Consider the following 11326-nt stretch of genomic DNA (forward strand, 5'->3'; position numbering starts at 1 on the left):
TCCATTTAGTCCATTTAAAGTAACTGCAATTTGATTGATTCCAGCTTTTCTCTCCAAATTTATTAAATTTATTCTGGAGATAGAGATAGTATCTCCAGCTCTACTTATTTTTCAGCCATAATAAACTCTCCCTTCAATAAAGTGCCATGCTCTTCCCTCTCAGTAAAATACTACCCACCCTCACTCCTCCTTCCCTTATTAGCATGGGCACCTGCTTATTTCTCATCCATTATTTCTGATGTCTGCTTAAATATCACGTCCTCAGGCAACCTTCCTTTGATTCGTTGGCTTAATTAGGTCCCCAAGCTCATTGTTTCCATAGCTTCCTATTTTATACTGAACGGAGTCTCTGGTATTGATTACTTAAGATTTGACTTACCTAATGGACTCTAAGCTCTGCTAGGGCAAGGTTCTCTTCTGTTTTATTCACAAGTTGCAGGACTTAGTACATTCGTCTAATGAAATGAAGGGATGAATATCCATTAATAATCATAATGATGATATTGATTTAGTAAACCTACAAAATTATGTGGGACTTTGAATACAGTATGGAAGTTTCTAAAAGTTGGTTATCAATTTGCCAAGATGTTACCTAGAAAGACAACTCTTATGAGATCAGGGCTGAAAGAGGTAGTCTCTTTATGAACTTATGTAGCCCTTACTTTTCTAAGCTAGATTCTCATTTGCCAGATCTGAGCATTACAGCATCTCTTGCACAATATTCAACTTCGTGAGAATGATGTATAAAATTTAAATAGTAATTTATTAATTTATAACGGGAAAAATCCTGTTTATATGACAAGTACATTCTCTGTTGGTGGATATAACTATTTGGAAAATGTACTGGGTAAACATGTAAAGAGAAAAATCTGGATGTTAAAAAATACATACTGGGTTGAGAGTAATATAATTTTACATTTCTCAGACTGAGATGGAAGTACTTCCAAGGGTGCATCATTTACTTACTCAGTCATTTGACAAATATTTAGTAGCAAACATTTTGTTCTAGGTGCTGACCCTAGAGCATTAAAAAGATACTGAGGTCCTGGTTTTCATAAAGCTTTTATCTGTGTGAGGTATAAATGCAAATAAACAAATTATTTGTAAAATGGTAAATAAAATAGTTTAAGGTTGAGAAAAAAGCTAGAAAATAAAAGCAATTAAGGTGTGATAGGGAAAGGAAATGATGGAGGCCATCTTGAGAAAGAATGTCTGGAATGGCCTCCAAGGAGAGGGCATTAGGTGGAGACTTGAAAAAGAAAAGTATCAGCCAGTGTAAAGAGATGGGAGAATAGTGTTCTTTCCAGGCTGCAGCAGGGAGTACAAAGGGATTAACATGCTGGAGGGCAAAGGAAGCCATGTTTATTGCACACAGTGGCTAGAAGAGACCAGAGTGGTCTGAGATAAGGTTGAGGACCTCGCAGAATCCTGGGAGCCAGGGGAGCCATTTGCATTTCTTTCACAAACCAGTGGGAGCCATTACAGAGGTTTCTTTCAGACCAGAAAAAGCCTGTTCTGGCTGAGGTTAAAATGATTACTCAGGCTGGTGAGTGGAGAATAGACCTCAGGAGGCAAGGGTGAAAGCAGAAAATTCCCTAGGGCTATTTAGCAATCCAGAAAGAGTGCAGTTCATTTGGAGCAGGTGTTGGTAGCGGAGATGAAATGGCAGAAGAGACAGAGAACAGAACCTTCTGAACTTGTGGGAGGATTAGATAAAGGGAGTAAGGCAAACAGAGGAATGAATGAGTAAGTGGTCCTAGGTTTTCATTGCAGTAATTGAGCAGATGGTAGTGTCACTTGCAGAGATAACTGGAGGAGGGAAGAAAAGGGAAGACAGGTATACGTTCTTGATTTAATAATTTGAACATTTTAAGACTTGTCATAAAAAGTGAACATTTTAATATAAACATTTTAAAGCAAAATAGATCTAGCCATTTGTTGTAGTGAAATATAATTTTTATATGTTTTTTAAGCAAAATTTTAAGAATGCAACTTTAAGGAAATTTCAACCAGACATCTACTTTCAAGAAAAGGTCTTTTCTCCTTTCTCTCTTTTAAGAGTTTGAGGCCAGTGGCCCAGAGCAGCTATAGTCAACGCAGTATAAACACTGGAAGTCTCCTGGCCAAGGTCCATTCCCCGCTTGGTTCTAGGATAAAACGCTTCTTGTCCATGGTTTTCAAAACCTTTTGAACAGGACTCATGTTAAAAATACATTCTAAGGAGTGAACTCAATACACACCCCTTCCTCCTAGATCTGAAAAAAAGCGAAGGTCCATGAAACAAGACTTACCTGTGCTACCAAGATGCACTCTGGTACCTCCTATCCCACCGGTTTCGAGTAAGAGCAAGAAGAAACTGCTACTCGAGCCCCAACAGCAGCTGAAACCAGCCAGTTAGGCCCACCCTCTTTTTGATGGACACATTCAAATTAGGCTACACCTACATTTCAGCGCTGCATTGATTAGTTTAGAAACAGATCTATCAAACCTTTAAGGGTAGAGCTATCAGGTAGCAGTGGGCGTGGTGGCGGGTGTGGCTCTGCTCCGCCCAGGTCGGGGTAGGCCGCCTCGACCCGGCCTTAGCGGTCACCTTCAGCCGAGAGCCTACCTTGCGGGGGTGACTCCTCCCTCTGCGCCTCAGTCCCTGGCGCTGGGCCCTCAGCACGTGGGCAAACCTCTTTGAACCGCAATCGCCTAGCTTTCCCGTGTAGTAGGCACTCAGTAAATGTCTCTTGAACAAATGAAAGTAGGTATAATCGTATTTAAACAGTTACTTATCAATGAAATGAAAATCCAGAGGTAGAGGCAGTTTTACCCTCTAGAAGTAGTGGTTTACGTAAAAGCATACCACACCTTGCCCCGCACTCTCCCCCAAACTCCAGTCCCCACCCCACTCTACCTCCAGTCCCAGAATTACTGCTTTTTTTTTTTTCAGCCATTAATGTGACTGTTCATATCCCTAAAGGTAACACAACTCACTTTGAAAGCCGTGGTCAATCAGCAATCGCCATTGGCTATGGTCTAGTGAAGTTTAATAGTTCGTGTAAGCACACAGACCATTAAAACAAAAACCCAAATCAATGTTTAAAAACCTCTTAAATTTTACTTGAAGCTGGTCTGCAATTCACATATATATTTGGGAACAGTTCTCCACGCTATTTTTTAAAATCTGTTTAGAATAATTATCAATTATAATATCGAAAAGTAAAAGATCATTTCCAGTAGGGGAAATATGTAAACTGTTTTTCTACAGTATTTTTCTGTCATTTCCCCCAGTAGGCATACCAGATCCTCATCCATATGAAATTGAAATTACATAAAGCTTCCTTGCTCCTTACTTTGGAACATATTATTTGTAGGTGAGTTTCTGAAGGCAGAGATTGTGAGAAACTACTTCTCTCCTGTTCTCTATGGTACGGTCTGTATAAACCGTACAGACAAGTTTTCAGCAGCCTTTTTTTTTTTTGGTGATAAAAATGTTAATGTTGTAGGTTTCAATAAAAACACCACTTCAAGAATCCTAATAGACCATTCTTTCCAAGCCTTTAAATGGCAATGCCATTGTTCTTTAAAAGTCCCCCTTCTCACTGAAGGTATCTCTCTTTCTCTTTCTCTCTAAGGAATCATCATTATTTATATATATGAATAAAAATATAAATAAGTGACATAATCATTTATATATACTTTATATGTATAGATAATATATGTTGAACATATAAAACATGTTTTATATTAATATACAAATACAAATTATATAAAATGTATATCATTTATATCTTAATATATAATTTATATATAAATAATGTTGATATATATATAGAGAGAGAAATACACACGTGAGCTGAAGCTGAAGATCCTTTCTTTCATCTCATTCACCCTTTTGTTATCAGCCCCTTTACTGTCAAAACAGTGCATACAATCAGCTAGATTAATTTATAATCCCTTCCTCACTACTGATTCAGTCTGTTCACTTGGTTTGCGCTATCTGGAAACTGGAGACAACATATTTAGAAAATCTAAATTTACATTTCACACTCCACCTTCTACATAAATTATTTTTGCTCCCATTTTGTTTTAGCTTTCCTAAAGAAGTAAACCAAAAGGAAGGAACTCATCTGTTGTCATAAGATCTGAGCTCAAAGGCAAATCTCCAACATGAGTTAGGGAACCAATTAAACCATGCGATAAAAGTGGGCTGCCTTTTGAAATTGGTACAAAGGGAATGGTGCAAAGAAACAAGTTAATTTTTTGGATTCCTGGAACTTTAGTCATAGCAATTCTACAAATAACATCCTGGCTAGTTTTTAAAAGTTGTATTTTGAAAATTTATTTCTGTCTTATAAACCAATATTTCCCTTAAAAATCTTAGAATAGAGAACTATTAATAGGCTTTAATTCACTCAACACATATTTAAGTTTTTTCCCCAGGCAGACCACTGTTCTAGGCCCAGAGGGTATGTATTCCTGGACTTTCTGGAGTTTGCAAGGTAAAGTTGCATGGCAGGAACTAGAGTGAGGCAAATAACTGGCAGTTTTCCCTGCAGCAAAATTTAAAGAATGCCAAAAAATTCAGTTATTAGAATTAATGATAGTTCAATGAAATAGTTTTTAATGAAATACTTTTAAAAAATAAAAATTAGTGAGGGGCTCCTCAGTGGCTGAGTCAGTTAGGCATCCAACTCTTGATTTCAATTCAGCCATTATCTCAGCGTCCTGGGATCCAGCCCCATCTGGGTGGGGCTCTGTGCCTGGCCGGGAGTCTGTTTGAGATTCTCTCCCTCTGCCCCTCCCCCCACTTAAGCTATCTGTCTTTCTCTAAAAATAAATAAATAAATCTTAAAAAAAAATAAAAAACAAAAATTAGCGTAAGAATCCATGGTAAACAAATACAAAAATTCAAATAAACACAAACAACTGAATAATCATGCTTTGTAAATGTAAAATGCATGCAGCTATTGTTAGGACAAGGAGGGGTAGGTATTTGGTGTTATGGGAGTCCATAACAGGAAGCTGTAACGGAATCTGGAAGTTCAGGGAAGGTTCCCTAGACCTGCTATGATCTGAAGGCAGATCAGAAGGCAAAATCCCCCGTCTCCCCTTAACAAAAGAGGAAATAGCTATTTAAGGAGGGAGAGCAAGAGGGGTTATACAGTGCCAGACTCCCAACAAAAGTTAGATCTTCATCCAAGAATAGTGGGAATGGACTGTTCCAAGAAAGCATGCTTCATACAAAAGTGCATATTAAAGTTGAACTTGTAAACTTTGTTTCATTGTTGGAGCTTCAGTCTAAGTGTGATCTCCTAATAGTAATTGAATGCTTTACATACATTTACTCATTTCATCTAAAAACCAAATTTTTAAAATGATTATCATTACTATTATTATTATCATCATTTCATTTATATTTAAAAATGATAACTCTGGGTGTGCTTGGGTGGCTCAGATGGTTAAGCATCTGCCTTGGGCTCAGGTCATGAACTCCAGGTCCTGGGATTGAGCCCCGCATCAGGCTCCTGGCTCAGTGAGGAGTCTGGTTCTCCCTCTCCCCCTGCCTCTCTCCCTGCTCAATGCTCGCTCTCTCTCTCTCTCTCTCTATCTCTCTTTCTCAAATGAATAAATAAAAATCTTAAAAATTGATAACTCTGAAGCACCAAGAAAGAAAGTAAATAAACTAAGTAGCTGAACTCAGATTAGAACTCAAGGGTACAACACCTGTTAGAACAGCCTTCATCAAAAAGACAAGAGATTAACAAACACTGGGCCAGAGATACCCTTGTGCACTATGGCTGGGATTGTAAATTGCTGCAGCCACTGTGGAAAACAGTATGGAGATTCCTTAAAAAATTAAAAATAGAACTACCGTATGATCCAGCAGTTTCATTTCTAGAAATATATCCAAGGGAAATGAAAATATTAACTTGAAAAGATAATCTGTACCCTTACTTTCATAGTATTATTCATAATAACCAAGACGTGGAAATAACCCAAGTGTTTATAGATGGATGAATGGATAAAGAAGTGGTATGTGTATATAAATGGAATATTATTCAATTATAAAAAACAAGGAAACCCTATCATTGGCGACAACATGAATGGAACTTGAAGGCATTATGTTAAGTGAAATAAGAGAAAAACAAATACTGTATGATAGCACTTAAATGTGAAATATTTAAAGAAAAAAAAAAGGAAAGGAAAAGAAAAAGAGATCAGACTTTGGTTTCCAGAGCCAGAGGTTGAGAGGAGGAAGAATTGGAAGAAGGTGATCAAAAGGTACAAACTTTCAGTTGTAAGATAAAGTACTAGGGATGTAACATATGACATGATGACTATAGTTAACATTGATCTATGGGAAAGTTAAGAGAGTAAATCCTGAGAGTTCTCATCACAAGAGGAAATTTTTCTTCCCTTCTTTCCTTTCTTTTCTTTTTATTGTATCTATATGAGAAGATGGATGTTAGCTAATCCTGTTCTGGAAACCATTTCACAATGATGTAAATCAAATCATTGTGTTGTACATCTTCAACTTGTTCAGTGATATATGCTAATTATTTATCAATGAAACTGCAAAAAAGAAAACCTCGTGTGCTTAATTCTTTGAGATACAGCATTTTATACTATGGCATGATATGCCATAGAGATGCCATGATTGTATCTTTTATAAAAAGTGTCTTGCACTATTATTTTCTATCATTTATAATGCCTATTTATATACTTATTTGACCTTGATAGCAACCTTATGAATTGTTGCTACCCATTTCACAGATAAGGAAAAGAAAGTCAGTAATGACAAGTGCGTTCTTCAAAGCACTGCAGTTATTAGCTTATGGGCCAAAGTTTAGACCCTAAGTCTTGCTGTCTTGACAAAGTTTAAAGGTAAGGTTAATATTGTCAAGTTCAGTCAGTCAATTGTTTAAAGAGCTTCTGAAATGTATTTTTATTTTATTTATTTATTTGACAGACAGAGATCACAAGTAGGCAGAGAGGCAGACAGAGAGAGAGGAGGAAGCTGGCTCCCTGCAGAGCAGAGAGCCGGATGTGGAGCTTGATTCCAGGACCCTGAGATCATGACCTGAGCCGAAGGCAGAGGCTTAACCCACTGAGCCACCCTGGCGCCCCTCTGAAATGTATTTGTAGAGTTTCTCTACACACACACACAAAAATCTATTTAATAATATTTATGTTTCTCCTTAGAATTTGAGATCTTAGTAGATTATTTTAAGAAGGTGTACCAAGGCATATTTTGACTCTGTACTTTTTTTATTGAGATATAACTAATACATAACATTATATTAGTTTCAGGTATACAGAATGATGCTATATATAGAAAGTGAAATGATCACTGCAATGAATCCAGTTAACATCCTTTACCACGAAGTTACATTTTTTTTCTTGTGATGAAAACTTTTAAGATTTACTTTCTTAGCAACTTTCAGATATACAATATATTATTAGTAGTATTAGCCTCATCAGGCTGTACATTACATCCCCAGGTCTTATTTATTTTATAACTGGAAATTGTGCCTTTTCACCCACTTCACACAGAAGTAGCAGGTGGGGGGGATAGGAGAAATGGGTGAAGGTGGACTCTACTTTTTTTTTTTTTAATCTAAGTGGAAGCTGTTTGATGCTTCACACTGATAAGAATGAGACTTGTCATCATACTGTCATACATTTCATCAGTCTTCATGCTCTTTAGATGAAAGATATAACCACACAAATATTGTCATGTTTCATTTTCTCTGGGAGAATTCAGCTGTGGGCCTAAGTGGGGGACCTTAAGGCTATTTTTTTTTAAGGCTGTTTTTCAGACTGCATATTCTCTTGGACCTATGGCAATAATTTTTTAATGTTATTTGGCAGTTTCATAAGATCCTTTTTTCTCTTAAGAAGGTACTATTCATATAACCTCCCTTCCTACTGGAGAACCTATTAAAATTGGCTTCATATGAAGAAAATTTTCAGGGCTCTCTCCAACTTATATTAGATCCTCTCTTATCCTTTCCCGTAAAATAAATAAATTAATTAATTAATAAAATATTGAGTCAACCACAGATTCCATGGTCTTTGAAAAAACTTTTATTTGGAGATACCTTTGGATTTTTAGAAGATTTGCTAAGATGATACAAAGAGTTCTCATATATCCTTTCACCCAGCTTCCCCTGATATTAATGTCTTATATAACCAATGCACATTTTGTACAATTAAGAAATCAACATTGTTACAATACTGTTAAAATTTTTTACTTGGACCTCACCAGTTTTTCTGCTAATCTCCTTTTAAAAAAATCTATTCTAGGGTTCAGTCCAGATGCTATTTTGGATTTAGGATATGGTTAATGAACAAACATGAGTTCCACAATCTAATTCCAGTTCCAGCCCAAAAAATGCAATGTATGTTATGGGATAACCTAATACCACTCCTCTTTTAAAATTCAACGCCAACCCTGATTCCAAGTTTATATCTCTTTCAAGACGCAAGTCAAGAATCATACCTCTCAGAAAATCTTTTGGAAACTCAATGCCATCTCTCTCTCTCTCTAGAATTACCTTGGCTTTTAGAAATATATTCTATTCCACATAATCAGCTATTTAACATTACCTTTAGAGATCTTTCGAATCTGTAATGTGGTAAGCGGGAAACCGGTAAAATGCACATTTGTACAAGAGAAAATCATTATGGCACATTGGATCCTCCAGGCTTTTTAAAGTCTGTGTACTCTAATTACAAAAACTGTAGAAGATTTTGGTTACTGTTTTATATTGTTTTTGAAGAAATGAAAATAAATGGTGAGGTTTAACATACAAGTAATATTGCTTCTGCCTTATTTGGGAAAAGAAAAATATATAAAAGAGCTAGTTGTGGTGTATACAATCATGTATAGTCTTTTTTTTTTTTTTTTTAATTTTCAGATCTAAATGTATTTTGTTCAGACTGTGAGCTGGAACCCATTAGTGAGTAGACCAGCATTTTTAAAAAAAATATTTATTTATTTGACAGAGATCACAAGTAGGCAGAGAGGCAGGCAGAGAGAGAGAGGGAGAAGCAGGCTCCTTGCTGAGAGATAGCCCCATGTGGGGCTTGATCCCAGGACCCTGAGATCATGACCTGAGCTGAAGGCAGAGGCTTAACCCACTGAGCCACTTAGGCACCCCAGACCAGCATTTTGTTACTCAATAAAGTTTGAAAAATGTAGCTCTAAATAATTTGTTTATATTTTTTCATTAGAAATGGATCAAAATGGGTAAAGGTGTGAGCATCAGAGATTCAGACAGTCTTTAATTTGGAACTTAAATATTTTATTTATTTATTTTTTGAGCTAAAATAATCCCAAAGGTGCTTTAAAATAAGTTAGTTTAGATAATCTACTTTATATAAATAAACAGGGCAGGTCCTCAGTTTTCCAGTTATACTTTACTCCCCATCCACAAGAAAGTGCAGCAGGAATGAACAATGTAAGAATTGTGTTACTGGTCACATCCATCTTTGTAACTGGCATCATTAAATATTTTCTATAAAGTCTGTTAACATGATAGAAAGACATACAATATACCAGAGCAGAGACCAGAAATAGCCCTGTATACCTGGGATAACGTGACTGACCTGTGTCCTCCCCCAAATTCATATGCTGAAATCTGACACCTAGTGTGATGGCCCTGGGAGGCAGAACATTTAGAAGGTAATCAGGTTATGAAGGTACTCACAAATAAGGTTGGTGCCCTTATAAGAGGTGAGAGGTGGTTCATTCTCTTTCTACCACCGTGAAGATACAATGAAAGGTTGGCAGTCTGCCTCAGAGAAAAGGCTCTCACTGGATCCAACCATGTGAATACCATGATCTTGACTCCAGCCTCCAGAAGTATGAGAAATAAATTTCTCCTAAGGTGATAAGCCACCCATTATATGGTATTTTGTTATAGCAGCCTGAATTGACGAGGATACTGACTCATAACAAAGGTGGCCATGAGAAAAGACTAGTGTTTCCAAAAACAATGCTGAGACTACTGGTTATCTATGTGGGGAAAAAAAGAATCTTCACCTGTTATTCATACTGCACACAAAGGGAAGTTCCAGATTATAGCTATAATTATGGATTGTAGGTATAATTGAGAAAGGTAAAAATAATACAACTTTAAGAAGGAAATAGGAAAATGACTCTTGATTTCTCCTCAGATCATGATCGGGGAGGTGAGTTCGAGCCCCATATGGGGCTCTGTGCTCAGCGGAGAGTCAGGTTGAGATTCTCTCTCTCTATCCCCCTCCCCCCCCCCCCGACGCCTGCACGAGCACTCTCTCTCTCTCAGAAAAGAAGATTGAATATAAAGAAAAAAAATGATAAATTGGATGAGATTGAAATTATGAAATTTTATTAAAAGGCACCATTGAAAGAATAGGGCACACCACAGTGACCTTTTAAAAAGGTAAATGAAATGCCACTTCCTCCAATGGCTTTCCATCTCCCTTAGAAAAAAATTCAAATGCCTTCCTATCTTAGGAGGCAGCCAGTGGTATGGCCTGTACCCACCATCTCCTGTCTCAGCTGCACTCATTTTTCCTCGAGTCTAACCTTCCTTCCTTCTTCTACAGCCATGCCAGGACCACTGACAGGATTTTTGCACTTGTTTTTCTTCTGTCTGAAATTCTCTGCCCAGATTATCACAAGCCTGGTTCTTGGCTTCATTCTGGTTTCAGTTTCAGCGGTAGGTTGGGGCCAGTGTACATAAATTTTCTCAAATTCTATCGTATGTTCCTGATTTGTTTTCTTTGTATTAACCTCCCTGGTGCTGGCAAAAGTAGAAAAGAGAGGCAGCTTAGGACCAAATTTTAATTGCTCCGCTTTGAAGTACAGTCTCTAAATAGCAAAGGGCAAAAGAGAAAGTAAGTGGATTTTCTCCAGAGTACTCACCAAGTTTCTACACTTCTACTAGTTTTTTTTTTATTTGGGTGAATATGGAAAGTAATGGCAGAGGTTTCTGGGTATATTTTTACTCTTTTCTACAGAAGGAGCCAAGAAATTACTGCTTTGGTAGGATTCTGAAAGTGTTTCTTGCTGGCCCAAGCCAGGAGTCCTTTGAGCCTGGGAATGGGTCTCAGATGTGCCTTTCTGGGTTAGAATCACTTGAAGTCTCTAGGATGGGATTTCTCCTTTCCCCAGCTTCTAGAGTTTTGCCCAGAAAAGTCAGTCATAAAATTTAAGAGAAGAAAGTATTTTAAGAAATTGTCATAAAAAAGATTTCTCAAACCCCAAGGGAAAATAATTTTAGCTCTGATAAGTGGAGGGACCATGCTCTTGAATCCCCTTTTCGGAGCTCTTCTCTATGTATACCCA

Source organism: Martes martes (assembly GCF_963455335.1).
Source record: "Martes martes genome assembly, chromosome: 2".
NCBI classification, from domain to species: Eukaryota; Metazoa; Chordata; class Mammalia; order Carnivora; family Mustelidae; genus Martes; species Martes martes.